Source organism: Coenobita brevimanus, chromosome 18 (assembly GCF_032717465.1).
Source record: "Coenobita brevimanus isolate Jiangsu-jjx chromosome 18, ASM3271746v2, whole genome shotgun sequence".
In the NCBI taxonomy this organism is placed as follows: Eukaryota; Metazoa; Arthropoda; class Malacostraca; order Decapoda; family Coenobitidae; genus Coenobita; species Coenobita brevimanus.
In genome coordinates, this window is record NC_136971.1 from 9,227,849 (window position 1) to 9,241,032 (window position 13,184).

Consider the following 13,184-nt stretch of genomic DNA (forward strand, 5'->3'; position numbering starts at 1 on the left):
AGTGAAGGGATAGATGAGTGGGGGTGTGAGATGAAGGGATTGAGAGATATATGAGAGAGAGGGTGTTAGATGAAGAGGTGGAGTGGAGAGAGATGTGAGAGATGGAGGGACGGAGTGGAGAGACGTGAAATGGGGGTGTGAGTTGGAGAGAGGGCTGCCAAATGGTAGAGGACAGGGCGACATGTAGGTAATAAGAGAATGTTAAAGATGTGATATGCTGATCAAATTGCGAAGGAGGAGGTCTTACGAAGCCTCCCACGCCACCTAGAATACGGCCCTGCAACACACTCGATGGATGATGACGATGATGGCAATTTTATTTAATCTGTAAGCCCATGGAGCATAAAATCTGGATTACAAAAAAAAAAAAAAAAAAAATCCTTGGAGAAAATCGCATCGGTATAAATAGAAAGGACATCTGACTAAGCCACCAAACATGTTCATAGGTCAAGGGCAAAGACAGCTGCAAGACAACTCTCTCTCTCTCTTAGGCCAGTCACAACTCAGGCAATTATGTAACAAAATGGTGGTTGGGGGAGTGGTGGGAGGGGCAGACAGACGGCCAATCATGTTCACGGGAAGGTAGGTGGGGCAGTGGGAGGGAGTGTCGGAGTGTAGTTGAATTTTAAACTTTTATTTGGAGATATGAAATGTACAATTTACATTACAACACCTCAGTATGGAATCCTTGTGTATCAGCAGACTTAATACTGGTCTAATCAGGGAAAGGTGGGAAGGCAAAGGGTGTTTCTTGCGGTGGAAGGTGGTGGTGATGCGTGGTGGTGGTGGTGGTGACACGTGAGCCTCCCACACACACCCGACGCCACCATCTCCACTCATTTACAGGTAATATCGTCTAGTATTTCTGTGATAACTCTTGTCTTACCAACTTCAGAATTTTGGAGATAATGTATTCTAAGATGAACATATTGTCTTACCTCCTACAGTATAAACCGTGTAGGGCTGTCTAATACAGTGCTATGAATATAGGACTGTTCCATTTAACACGATCGAAATATTGTGGGCAATGAGTCAACTGGTATCTTTTCCACAGTGACTTATTCTGCATATTACAGTAGTAGCCTAATATTCTCGTGTGCCGATGTTCCATGTGAAATGGAGGGGTCTGATTTCCTTATCTTGTCCTGCTGACCTGGGGAGAGACGCTGGGACGTCCTGTTACCTATTTGGGAAGCTTCAATATCTATTTTTTTTTTTTTTTTAAGTGATGTATCCAGGGCCAGTGTCCAAGTACAAATAACTTCGTAATTGACTAGACTAACTAAAATCTGTCTTATAACACAGAAAGATCAAAATGTATCATCAGGATTAACACAAGAAATGTTTGGTAGGAAGGAAAAGGGGGGAGGGGGCGTACTGTGCTATAATACTGCCAAAAGGTCAGGAGATTCCCTAGCATCAATGTCCCAAGGTATCTCGCCCTAGGCCTAAAACTGCAGCATCAGCAACACCTTTTCACCAGTTAATTACTAGTCTCGAAGGATAAGAATTGTTCTGGCAGACTTGGCGGATGAGTGCACAGGTGAGGCTAAAAGGGGCTAGAACCCTTATCCTGTCTGTTATGAAATGCCCTCGTAGATAACTCCACTTTTTTCCTGGTTTCAAGCAGCCATGTAATATCATTCTGACAGCCCTAAACTACTAAGCACTCACTCTAATTGCTATCACTTATCGGAGTGTGTCATATCGGTGTGTTCTTCAATAGAGAGGATCTTTGTTTCAGGAGGCTTATAGTGTTTGCACAGAAAAATGTCATCGTGGCATCGTCGCCAGGCAGTTTGGGCTCATTAAATGTACAACACAGACCATCTGAGAGAAAAAAATGGGTAATAATTTACCCTGTACATAAAAAGTGTTTGTAGTATGTAGTAAGAGGGTTACATTGTTTTCAGGCCTCAATGCACACACCGTGCCCTTTATTATCTCAATAAATGCCTCTCTAAAAGTTTGTGCACGTCCCTTCTCAACAGTAGTTAAAGTGCATACGATGAATTTATCTGACTTAAAGAATCCCACTTCTTTTGCCAGATTTCCCTGTCAGTTGACAATCCAGTGGTGGACTGCTTTTACAAAATAAAAGTGGAAACTATGGCTTTCACAAAACTACTTCTATTATAGGCTACTTTTTGTGCCGACAGACGAGGGAAATGCTTGTGGAAGGGAGAGAGAGCTAAATTTCCCTGTTCCATTTACATATACCTTAAGTCCCACTTCAGTATTATCAATCATTAGTTTGATGAGAGGTAGCCGAGACGCGACAGACATGCTAACCCCGTCCCTGCACGGAACAGTATTATTTCAAAGAACTTATAAAAAAGTCTGAAACAAAAGCAGTAAATAATGAACCTACATGAATTACGAAAGGCCGTTTCCACAACCACTTCATTCGTTGGTTAGCATTAGAAAATGCATTGACTGGCAGCTACGCGTTGCACGTGGTAAGACCGAGAGCACGTGGCGCCACACACGATCAGCCAATGTCAGTTCCCACATTAGCCTACCTGACCACCTCCAAAATGACTAAGAAGGGAGCGGTGGGCCTATCTTCAAGCCTTTCAAGGTCACAGTTTGTTGTGGTGGCTGGTGATGTCAGTTTTCATGGCATATATATTTTCTTAAGATGTACTACGAATTCACTGAACACTTTGTGATAAATTATACTGCAATTACTGGGTAATAATAGTTATGAACTGCAGAAGACTGTCGTACTGGCATATATAAAATATCCAGAAAAAAAAAGATGTTGGCATCGTTAATTTTGTACTCTATGCACTCCTAGAGTCGAGGAGTTTAGGCGCGAGTAAGCAACAGGTGAATCTGCCATTACTCTCAATGTAAAATCGTACAGCAAGCACCTCCTACAGATTTATATGGACTATTGCAAATTGAAACGAAAATGTATATATTGTAATTAATGAAGTCAGCTGTTCTGTGACGTCACGTGCCCTTGAGGCTCGGTTGGGCGAGAAGCAAGTCTTCTAAAAACCTATGTTTTCCTAGTAGTCTTATTATTCCTTGCATGTGCAAACTTTGATATAAATTCTGACCCATAAAAATATTATGCGTATTTCTTGGTAGCAACATGGTTGGAGCTTATTTTGCTATACAGTAGAAAAAGTACATTTTCATTGTTGGACATTATCTTGTTGTTATTGCCGCCATATTGTGTGACATAGTTTCAATGTAGAAGAGAAATCGAAGTGTTTAGTATTCAAATTGCCTAAGGGCTTTTTGTTTGTGACAGGCAAGGTCTGTAGAGGCTCCTGGATCACTCTCACAGCAGAAGGTAAGAGCGCTGGATCTGTGATCAGGTCAATTCGGGAAAAAATATCCTGCTTGTTATGTCGTCTCCGCCTCCTGTCGTATCACTCCGTAAAGCGAATTTCTCGCAAATTTGTTTAAACGTTGTCAGGGTTTGGGTAGCAAGTGAAACTTGCTGGGGATAATAATGCCCAGCATGTGTATTAATGTACATCTGCTGCCGCTGGTATGTTCCCAAGAAGTAAATATGTTTTCGGTGCTCGTCAGTGTTTGTAGACGTCAGCAACATGGAATATCCAAGGAAACCATGGTTGTTTTGTATATTTGTCCCGGATTCTTGGTTTTTGGTGGTGTAAGCATGTTCTATGACTGTTACGCAGGTGGCACACATTTGGTTGGCAGAGAGATTGTTGCTAAGGCAGGCAGTGACTTGCAGGTTTAAATGGAGCTCTTGTAGCTTAGGCCTATGAACACAGCCATAGTCCTAGCTCAGCAACTTTCCCTTGGGCAGTTTTGTAATGTAGTGGAGCTTCTGTAATGTAATAGCATTAGTGTGAAGAGTTTGTCACTGATCATTGTAATATGGGTTTGTAGATTGATGAACAATGACATGCAGCACCTTAAGCTATGAGTGTAAGACTATAGTGAAGGTAGATAATAGCAGAATGTGAAAGGTAAATGTATTATTTCAGTCTGAATTCATTATGGACATGAAACCAAGGTTCTGGTTTAATTTTCTTTAGTTGCACTCATGTCCATCAGTTATTTCAGTTTGCTGTATGACATGGTATCTCAAAATTTAGGGGGGTAACCTCTATGGCATATCCATTGCAGATGCATTATTTATGGAGGTTTTAGTATAGTCTTGTAAGTGGTTTCCCTGATCATGACGCATGACCTTCGCTCTGCAATAGCTCCTATTCCCAGTGGTGCTAGGGTGGCTGAAGAGGCCTAAACTACATTTTCCTGAGGTAAGCTGCTTTTCAAGGATTGAGTGGCTTTCAAGGTATGTGAGTTTGGGTTGGTTAATGATGTGGGAGGGGGGTTTCGAGGAGCAAAGCCCCTCCCCAGTTAGGTTTAGTTTGGTTATGATAGATTAGTTATGGCAGGTTAAGTTTTGTGTGGGTAGATCTCTAGCTTATTTCAATTAGTTTTTAAAAATTTTATTCAGTATCTGACCACACCCCTGTAGGGGTAGGAGTCATTTGTGACAAAAGTGTCTCAGTTGATCAAAATAATTGTACATTGAAAATCATCAGTTTTAGAAAATGAGTGCAACAAAGGAGAAAAAAATTCCATTCTTGTAATGGATGTTGGTTTAGCTTGATTAAATTTACGATCTTTGATTCCTTTTCCTTTTTTTTGTTTTTTTTATGAGTTTTCTACCAGTGCGATGATTAATTTCCACATAGCTGGGAGGACATGGGGTGGAATTATGGTTTTATATTAGGCTTTGGTTTGGATTACGATAGCTGTAATTATACACTCATAGACTACAATTACGGCAGCTGTAACCTACACTCAAGGACCACAATTACAGCAGCCGTAACCAAACCTAACCTAGCTGAACCACCAAACATAACCCAGATTCTAGTGGTTTAAGCTGAATTATAACACTATTAACCTAACCTAACATCTCTAGCATTCATTAGGTGTATGTAGGTGCCGTAATCATACTGGTAGTCTGTGAGTGTGTGTATGATTACAGCTGTCATAATCCTAACCACTTCCATTATATTAAGCAAACTCTCAGTTATCAGGTGTAATTCAGCCAAACCCTACTCCGAATAAAGTGAAACGCCGGATATTGCATAGTACCCCCCATTGGCTCAATATTTGGCATAGAACCAGATATTGCATTGCTTTCTGTCTCGACCCTCAATCCTAGAAACTTTCCTATGAGTAAAAGATGAAAATGAAGCATAAAGTACAGTATAGTAATATAGCACTAGTTGGCTGCTGCATACGAGCAGGTTAATATTCCTTGATGCCGGATATTGCATAGAACTGCCGGTTACGTCCTGTTTCGGCGCTGGATATTGCGTAATTTTTCAGGGTACTGTATTGCTTTTATAGAGCCGAGCCAGCAATGCTAGATATTGCAACAATGGATAATTGAGAGTTTATGGTACTGGACTGTACCTTGGAATTTTGATATTTCCATTGTCAGGAATATTTTTTACATTAACTCGTCAATTTTCTGTCTTTGTTTTTCTGGTGAGGTAACTGAAGTTTCATGTGTTTTTAATTCTATTAGTGGTGATTTTTATTGGAAATGCTTTATTTGCAGTTTTTTCTCTCCCCCCACTGTCTTCCTTGGCAGCATAAGACATTACCGATATCATAAAAAATTGAATAAAACACATGAAAAGCAATAAGAAAATATAATTAACTAAGTAAGAGGGGGCTATACCCTTCCCCACCCCATCCCTATGATATTAACTCTCCAGATGGCTACAAAACCTAACCTTGAAAACCATTTACAAAGCCACTACCACATAGGGACCTGTGGATGCCAAGTTTTGTTGCCATGGGAGTGTTGTGAACAGCCAAGAATGCTCTGCCATGAGACCTGTTCATGGCCATCCATGCTCACTGTCACTGCTCAAGCTCTGGAGTCTCATTCTCAGTATAGAGTTTATCCTTTATGACTGAGTAGCGTGCATCATCTGCTGTACAGTGCAGTGATCCCCTGGTTATTGTGCATGTGGTCATGGTGGTTTCAATATCACTGCAGTATGAAAATCTGCATTCCTGCCATTATTGTGCATTTTTCAAATAAAAGCATCATTATCACACGCCTGAGCTGGTGGTGTTTCTGAAGGCTTTGAGGGATTCAAACTTGAGGCCCTACTGGGGGAGTGAATGCCAGGTGGTGGAGGCCACTACAGTATTTCTCCATCCCCTTAGCCTGAGAACCCCTTATCTCAAACCCATCTCAGGTCTTAGTGGTACATGTTTCATTCATTCATTGCCAGACGCTATGTATCCCAAACGGGGTGGCCAAGGGCTTAGAGTTAATTGTTTTACAGGGAGGGGTACTAATCCTCCACCAACCCCACTTGACACGTAGGGATGCCAACAGCATCTGGTGTTCCCCGGAGGTCACCCATCCAAGTACTAACCAGACCCTACGTTGCTTAATCACTTTTTGTTAACCTAACCATGCCTGTATGTGTTTCTGATACTTGCCCTAGCAATATGTATGTATAGTATATAGTGGGTAGAATAGTGGTAGATGGTGGCGACCATCATCCACTCACTTGATGTAGTGCTGCCTACTTCTTCCTTAGCCTTTATCATTCTTTTTCTGTGTCTGCCCTCCTCTCTTCCTATTTCTCCCATCTTTCCTGTCACTTCTTATGCTTATCTTTCCTTTATAGGTGGCTTTACACTGAGTGACATGCCAAATGGTTTCCTGTAAGCCAAGAAACCATTTACAACGCTGGGTGGTAACCATATAACCAAACCATACGTGCTCCCTATGTGTCAACAACTGGGTTAGTGCCCCTCCCTGTAAAACAAATAACTCAGAGTCAAATGGCCACCCCTTAAGGGATTATGGCATCTGGCAATAGATAGATAGATAGAAGTTTTTGTAAAAGGGAAAATTTGTGTTTACGAGTGGGGTACCCAGTACCAGTTTGGATAAATCCTATTGGTTTTGTGCTTTCACCTTTGCGCAGTTTTGTCATCACACACTAAGCATGGTACCAGTAAAGTTTACCCTGGTTGTCACTGTCTGGCATATGTCATCTGCTTGGAAGTTGGGGCAAGTGGCCTTGCAGTGACCAGCTGAGTGGGCTGAACTCTATAAAGAAGGTGGCATCATCAAGTCACACTGTGTGATAGGCAACAGTATTTTTGGACAACCATTCTGTTCTGCTGCTGGAGCTTGTTTTGCATGTGTCCCCGTGTGACAGCTCTTAAGAAGGCCACCAACATTAGAGAAGGAAATGCCATATAGAATACACCCCCCCCCCTTCCAGATTTGATGAGAAAATGTCATGGAACACTCTGAAAAAAAGTGGGGTCATTATGAGCTAAACTGAAAAAGTAAGCTTTTTTTTTTTCCCACCAGCTCTGTTATGGGACAAAATATTGGCGAGCTCCCATTAATGAATGATGATTTGGTTAGAATAGGTTAGATTTGTTTAATTTTGGCAAGTTGAGGTTAGGTTAGAGTATTAGGGATGAAATTGGTGCTAGATTGATGTTGGAGCCAAATCAACATAGAAAGCCCACCATGACAGTTGGCCATTTGTTGTGGTTTGTTGCTTATCATAGTGATAACAAAGAGGCAAGGGAGCCAGACCTCATAAAGCTCAGTCTGAAGCCTATCATGCCTGTTCTTGAAAGTACAGTATTTACGTTAGGGCTGCTAACATTCTCCGGCAGACTATTCCATTTATTTTTCACGCTCGGATCAAAGAAGTTGTGCTATTCCTCTTTGTGGTCCTGTAAGTAGGCTTGACAGGTTTCCAGCTGTCCCTTTGTCTTCAAAATATTGTATACTATATTTCCTTTTAAAAATAATAATTATTATTAGGCTGCAATTTATTGAGGAAAAAAATACAGTTGTATATTGTATGCATCAGAATGCTTCAACATTTCCACCCTGTTTTGTCATATGTGAGTTGATTTACAGTATGTGGTCAGGACAGTGTGTTTTGAAATTAAAGTTCATCCCTGCTAACCCAACAGAAGACATTCATTTTGAAGGGAACAAGGTATTTTTGTTAGCTAGGTATGTTAGGTGCCATTGTTATTGTGTAATGTTGTCAGAATGTTTTAGCAAGGGATGCATGCTGCTTTTCACATGAACTTTTTGAGTTTTTGGTAAAGATGGAATTTTAGATTGCCACTTACCGGTACTCAGCGTTTCCTCTTAACTTGATAGATTTATTGGTAGTATTTTCATGTTGCCATAAGAAGATATCATTTCTATTTGAGTTTTGCAAGTGAATAATTGATGAGTTTGGGGAGGAGCATCTTGAATTAAAGAGCTGATGTAAACAACTCTTGCCATTGCAATAGGCGAAACTTTTAGCTATAGTATGAAAGCTATCCCAGTAGTCTATCCCTTTTGTTTTTATGTAGCAATGATTTTGGATATGAAATCTGTGAAAGTAAATGCATTTGTTGCATTTTTATTGGTAAGGGTAAGTTATCTTGATTAGATGAGATACTGCTATCACTCTTGAATCTCTTGAACAGCAGCAGTGTTTACAATGTGATAGATTGCTGTAAAATATACCATAGCAAAGCTTTTTTTTTTTTTTTTTTTTTTTTTTTTTTAATGCAAGAAAGAAAGAACCATAGGCCAGGAGCTCACAGACTTGTTCTCTCTAAGAAAAAACAAACCGAACAAGATAACAAAGACAAATTCAAGGTCTGTTCATTTACAGTTGCCTGGACACACTGCATTTGAAAGACTGGAGATCATAGGCAGTAGGAAGTACAGACAGAGGGTGACATTTCCAGAATTGACCTGTTGCATTCATGAAGGACCGAGAGTAACAGTTAACTCTTGCATTAGAGAGTTGGACAGAAAAGGGATGAGTGTTTGTTGCTAGGTGGGTGCTACGTGTCTGCCGTAGTGGGGGAGGGATGCAAGCAGACAGCTCAGAAGAGCAGCGACTATTGAAGTAGTGATAGAAAAGAGATGAAGGTGCAACAGTGTGGCAAAGAGACAGAGGTTGAAAGGAACCAGTAAGAGGAGGAGAGTTAATGAGAAAGCCTTTTTCTCCACCTTGCTGAGAAGAGCTGTATGTGGGGAACCTCCCAACACATGAGAGTTCTACTGTTCACAGGGGTGAATATAACTTGTGTACTATAAAGTCAACGACTGTGCAGGAGTAAAGAAGGCACGGAGTCAGCTTAGCACACCTAATCTCTTGGAAGCAGATTTTACAAGAGAGGTAATATGATCTCAAGATAAATCCCAAGAGAATAAAACCCCAAGTATGTTTAAAAAAGATGCAGGATTGAGTTGAAATTCATTAAAAATAAGAGGATTCTCCAGTGGAATGTTTAGTTCAGATAATGAAGGTAATGGAGAGAGTTTTAGAAGGTATGATTAGAGAAAGAGTGAATATTGATGAGATGCAGTTTGGGTTTATGCCAGGTAGGGGGACCACTGATGCCATATTCATTGTTCGACAGCTTCAGGAAAAATATATTGGTAGGAGAAGGGATCTTTATTTTGTTTTTGTTGATTTGGAAAAGGCCTTTGACAGAGTCCCTAGAGAGGTGGTGAAGTGGGCAATGAGAAAGCTTGGCTTGGAGGAGTGGCTGGTTAGGGTGGTTATAGCCATGTATGTGGGTGCTCACACCCAGGTGAGAGTGAATGGAGATTTGAATGATGAGTTTTCCGTGAATGTTGTTGTGCGTCAGGGGTCAGTCTTGAGTCCCATGTTGTTTATCATGGTACTTGAAGCCCTTTCACGTGACTTTAGAAACGGACTCCCATGGGAGTTGTTGTATTCTGATGATTTGGTGTTGATTGCAGAGAATGAAAGGGAGGCAGAGGAAAGGTTTAGGAAGTGCAGAGATGGTATGGGGCAAAAGGGTTTAAGGGTAAATGCAGATAAAACAAAAGTGATGATATCTAGGGTTGGTGGCGGTACTGTCAAAGACGAGGGAGAGTGGCCATGTGCAGTTTGCCACAAGGGCGTGGGAAGTAATTCCATCTTGTGCGGTGTGTGTAATAAATGGGTGCATAAGAGATGTAGTGGTATCAGAGGTAGACTGCGAGATAATGCCGATTTTATGTGTACGGCGTGCCGGGGTGAGCAGGTGGAGATTGTCAGACGTGAAAGGATTGAACTTGCAGGTGAATCTCTTGAGTGTGTGGAAGAGTTTTGTTATTTGGGAGACATGTTGTGTGCTGGAGGTGGGGCTGGAGCTAGCTCTGTGGCTAGGGTGAGAAGTGGTTGGAAGAAGTTCAGGGAGCTCTTGCCTCTCCTGACATTGAGAGGGCTCTCCCTACGTGCTAAAGGGTCTTTGAATGCAGCATGTGTTAGGAGTGTAATGCTGTATGGCAGTGAGACCTGGGCAGTGAGGGAGGAAGATATTCGCCGGCTCAGACGTACAGAAATGACAATGATTAGGTGGATGTGCAGTGCGTCCCTGCGTCCAAGGCCTGGAGGGGCTGGGTTTACAATGGAAGAGTTGAGAGGTAGGATGAGACTGGAGTGTATTGGTGTTGTGATGAGGAGAGGTAGATTGGGGTGGTTTGGACATGTGGAGAGGATGGGGGATGATAATTGGGTGAGGAAGGTGAGAAGTGTTAATATTGGGGGTGGGGTTATGAGGGGTAGACCAAGAAAGACATGAAACGAAACGAAAGATGTAAGAACTGAGTTTCTGAGGCATTAAAAACAAAAAGATTAATTTTATCCCAATCGTAGATATGACCCAAGTCAGACATTAGGTGTGCTATAGCCTAATCTCTAGTTTGTTGAAGTTACTGCTGTGATGGAGTGGCTGTTGACTATCTCCACCATTATTCCATATGGTGGAGATATAGGAATTGCCCCTTTTCTGTCTGTCTGTTCGTCTTTCCATCTAGGCCTGTATCTCGGAAACTATCAGGTGGATTGGCTTCATATCGCATAGAAAGATGGAGTATGTGTCATAGTTCATGCCTGTATGTGTAAAATTGCCATGTTGTCTGTACTATACGAGCTACGACCATACAGTATAAGGAAAAACCTGTCTTGTTATCCATCTGCCCGTCTTTCCACCTGGGCCTGTATCTTGGAAACTACTAGGTGGATTGGCTTCATATCACACAGAAAGATAGAACATGTGTTGTAGTTGATGCCTGTATAGCACTTTATATGTAAAATTGCCATATTTTCTGTACTCTACGAGCTATGACCATATAAGGAAAATCTGTCTTGTGTCAAGAGTGAGAGCACTGGAAATGAGTTACTTGAGAGGAGCATGTGGAGTGACGTGGAGGGACAGGTTGACGAATGAAGAAGTGAAGGAACGATGTGGGGTGGATGTGGATGTGGTTGAGAAGATTAGGAGAAATACACTGAGGTGGTTTGGACATGTGAAGAGAATGGAGAATGAAAGACTGACTAAGAGGGTGTATGTAGGTGAGGTGGAGGGAGGGAGAGGGAGAGGTAGACCGAGGATGAGGTGGAGGGATGGAGTTGAGAGGTATATGAGGGAGGGGGGGGTGAGTTGGGGGGAGGGTAGTCAAATGGTGGGTGACAGAGCGACTTGGAGGCGTTTTGTCTGTGGCCACCCTTTGCGGGATTAGGGCATCGGGCTATAGATAGATAGTTATCTGTCTGTTTGTCTTTCCGTCCAGGCCTGTATCTCAGAAACTGCCTGGTGGATTAGCTTCATATCACGTAAAGCTAGAGTATGTGTTGTAGTTGATGCCCGTATACGGTGTGTAAAATTGCCATGTTGTCTACGAGCTATGACCACATTAGGGAAACTCTAGTCTTGTTATACTGTACTGTATTTTGGAAACTTCGTGTTGGATTCTCTTCATATATCTTAAAGAAGGACTATGAATCCCAGTTTATGTCCATATATATGAAATTGCCACATTGTAAGTATTATACAAGCTGTTTTTATGTAAGGAAACATCTGTAAATAGTTGTTTATTGGAATCTTCCTGCTGGATCATCTTCACATCTTAAAGAAAGAAAGTGTGCAAGTCCTAGTTTATGCCCCTATATATGAAATTGCCACATTTATGAATGCATATCTATTTATTCTTTAGCTAATGGTGGGGATACATCTTTGCTAAAGGCTTGTTAGCTACTGTATTTTGTATAAGTGATTTCTCTGGATTTTGTGTAGGCTTCCACTAGCTGGATTTTGTAAAAGTGATCTCTCTGGATTTTGTGCTGGCTTGACTATTACTCCATGGAGGGAATTTCTTGGCTGCTAGCTCGCAAGGATGGTTTGCGTGACATAATTGATTGTTTACTACCCACATCAAAAAAACTTGTAAGTTATGAAAATTAATGGAAACAGTCGACCCTTCATATTATAGAGTTTGGTTATTCATAGGGTAGTAAACCATCTCATAATATGTTTTAAATAGATTTTATAGTTTGATGATATTTTGTTGCACTGCAAAGGGCTTATATCCTTTGCAGATGAGGAGGACCAACTGTTACGAAGAGGAATGAGATACAGTAGAAGGTCAGTGAATGCGACTAGGGTTCGGTCTCTCGAGAGATTGCCCTAAATCGTTTTCGTGCTAAATTGATGCATTTTTTTAATGGAATAAAACAGTTGGGGCCCTGAGAGAAACACTGAAGAGCAAAAATATTTTTATTAACTAATACTGTAATTATGAGATTTTTTTTTTTTTTTTTTAAATAAGAGAAAGGAGGAAGGAAAAACAAATGAATAAAAAAAAAAAAAATCCACAGGTACACCAGATTACTGGTGTCTTCTGTTCATAAAATATCTGCAACAGTTAGACTTGAACAGCTGTGGGTTGAAATTTGGAGGGAAACAACTCTGGGGAAGTGAGTTCCAGAGAGATGCAGTTCAGGGAATGAAAGAATTCTGATAGGCAGAAGTTCTGCAATATGGCTGAGTGACATTCCAGTCATGAGCACTACCAGATGCCCGTGTAGCATGAGGGAAGGCATGGAGATGTGGCACCATGGACGCAACTTCATCTGAGCATTTGCCATAAAAAATCTGGAAAATAATGCAAGGGAGGCAGCATTCCCTCTTACTTGCAGGGGAGGTAGTTTATTTGTAATGGCAGGGTTGTTATTACTGCTAACAGCTTTGTTCTGAATTTTGTCTAGTTGTTTTAATGCAACCTCTCCACATCCGTTCCACAAGGGTGAGCAATATTCAAGCTGAGAGCGCACATGATTCTTATAAATTATAGCTAACTGCTCATC

At 41.3% G+C, this 13,184-nt stretch overlaps 1 protein-coding gene across 2 annotated transcripts in view; it reads left to right on the top strand.

The window, feature by feature from the left end:
- The first annotated feature begins 3,223 nt into the window (after positions 1-3,223).
- The window catches only part of LOC145391397 (phosphatidylinositol-3,5-bisphosphate 3-phosphatase MTMR3), a 137,794-nt gene continuing 127,833 nt past the window's right edge, over positions 3,224-13,184 (top strand). For both annotated transcript variants that reach the window (XM_080266004.1, XM_080266005.1), the window contains exon 1: positions 3,224-3,307. The gene's annotated coding sequence lies outside the window, so the exon portion shown is untranslated. The remainder of the gene's footprint in view (positions 3,308-13,184) is intronic.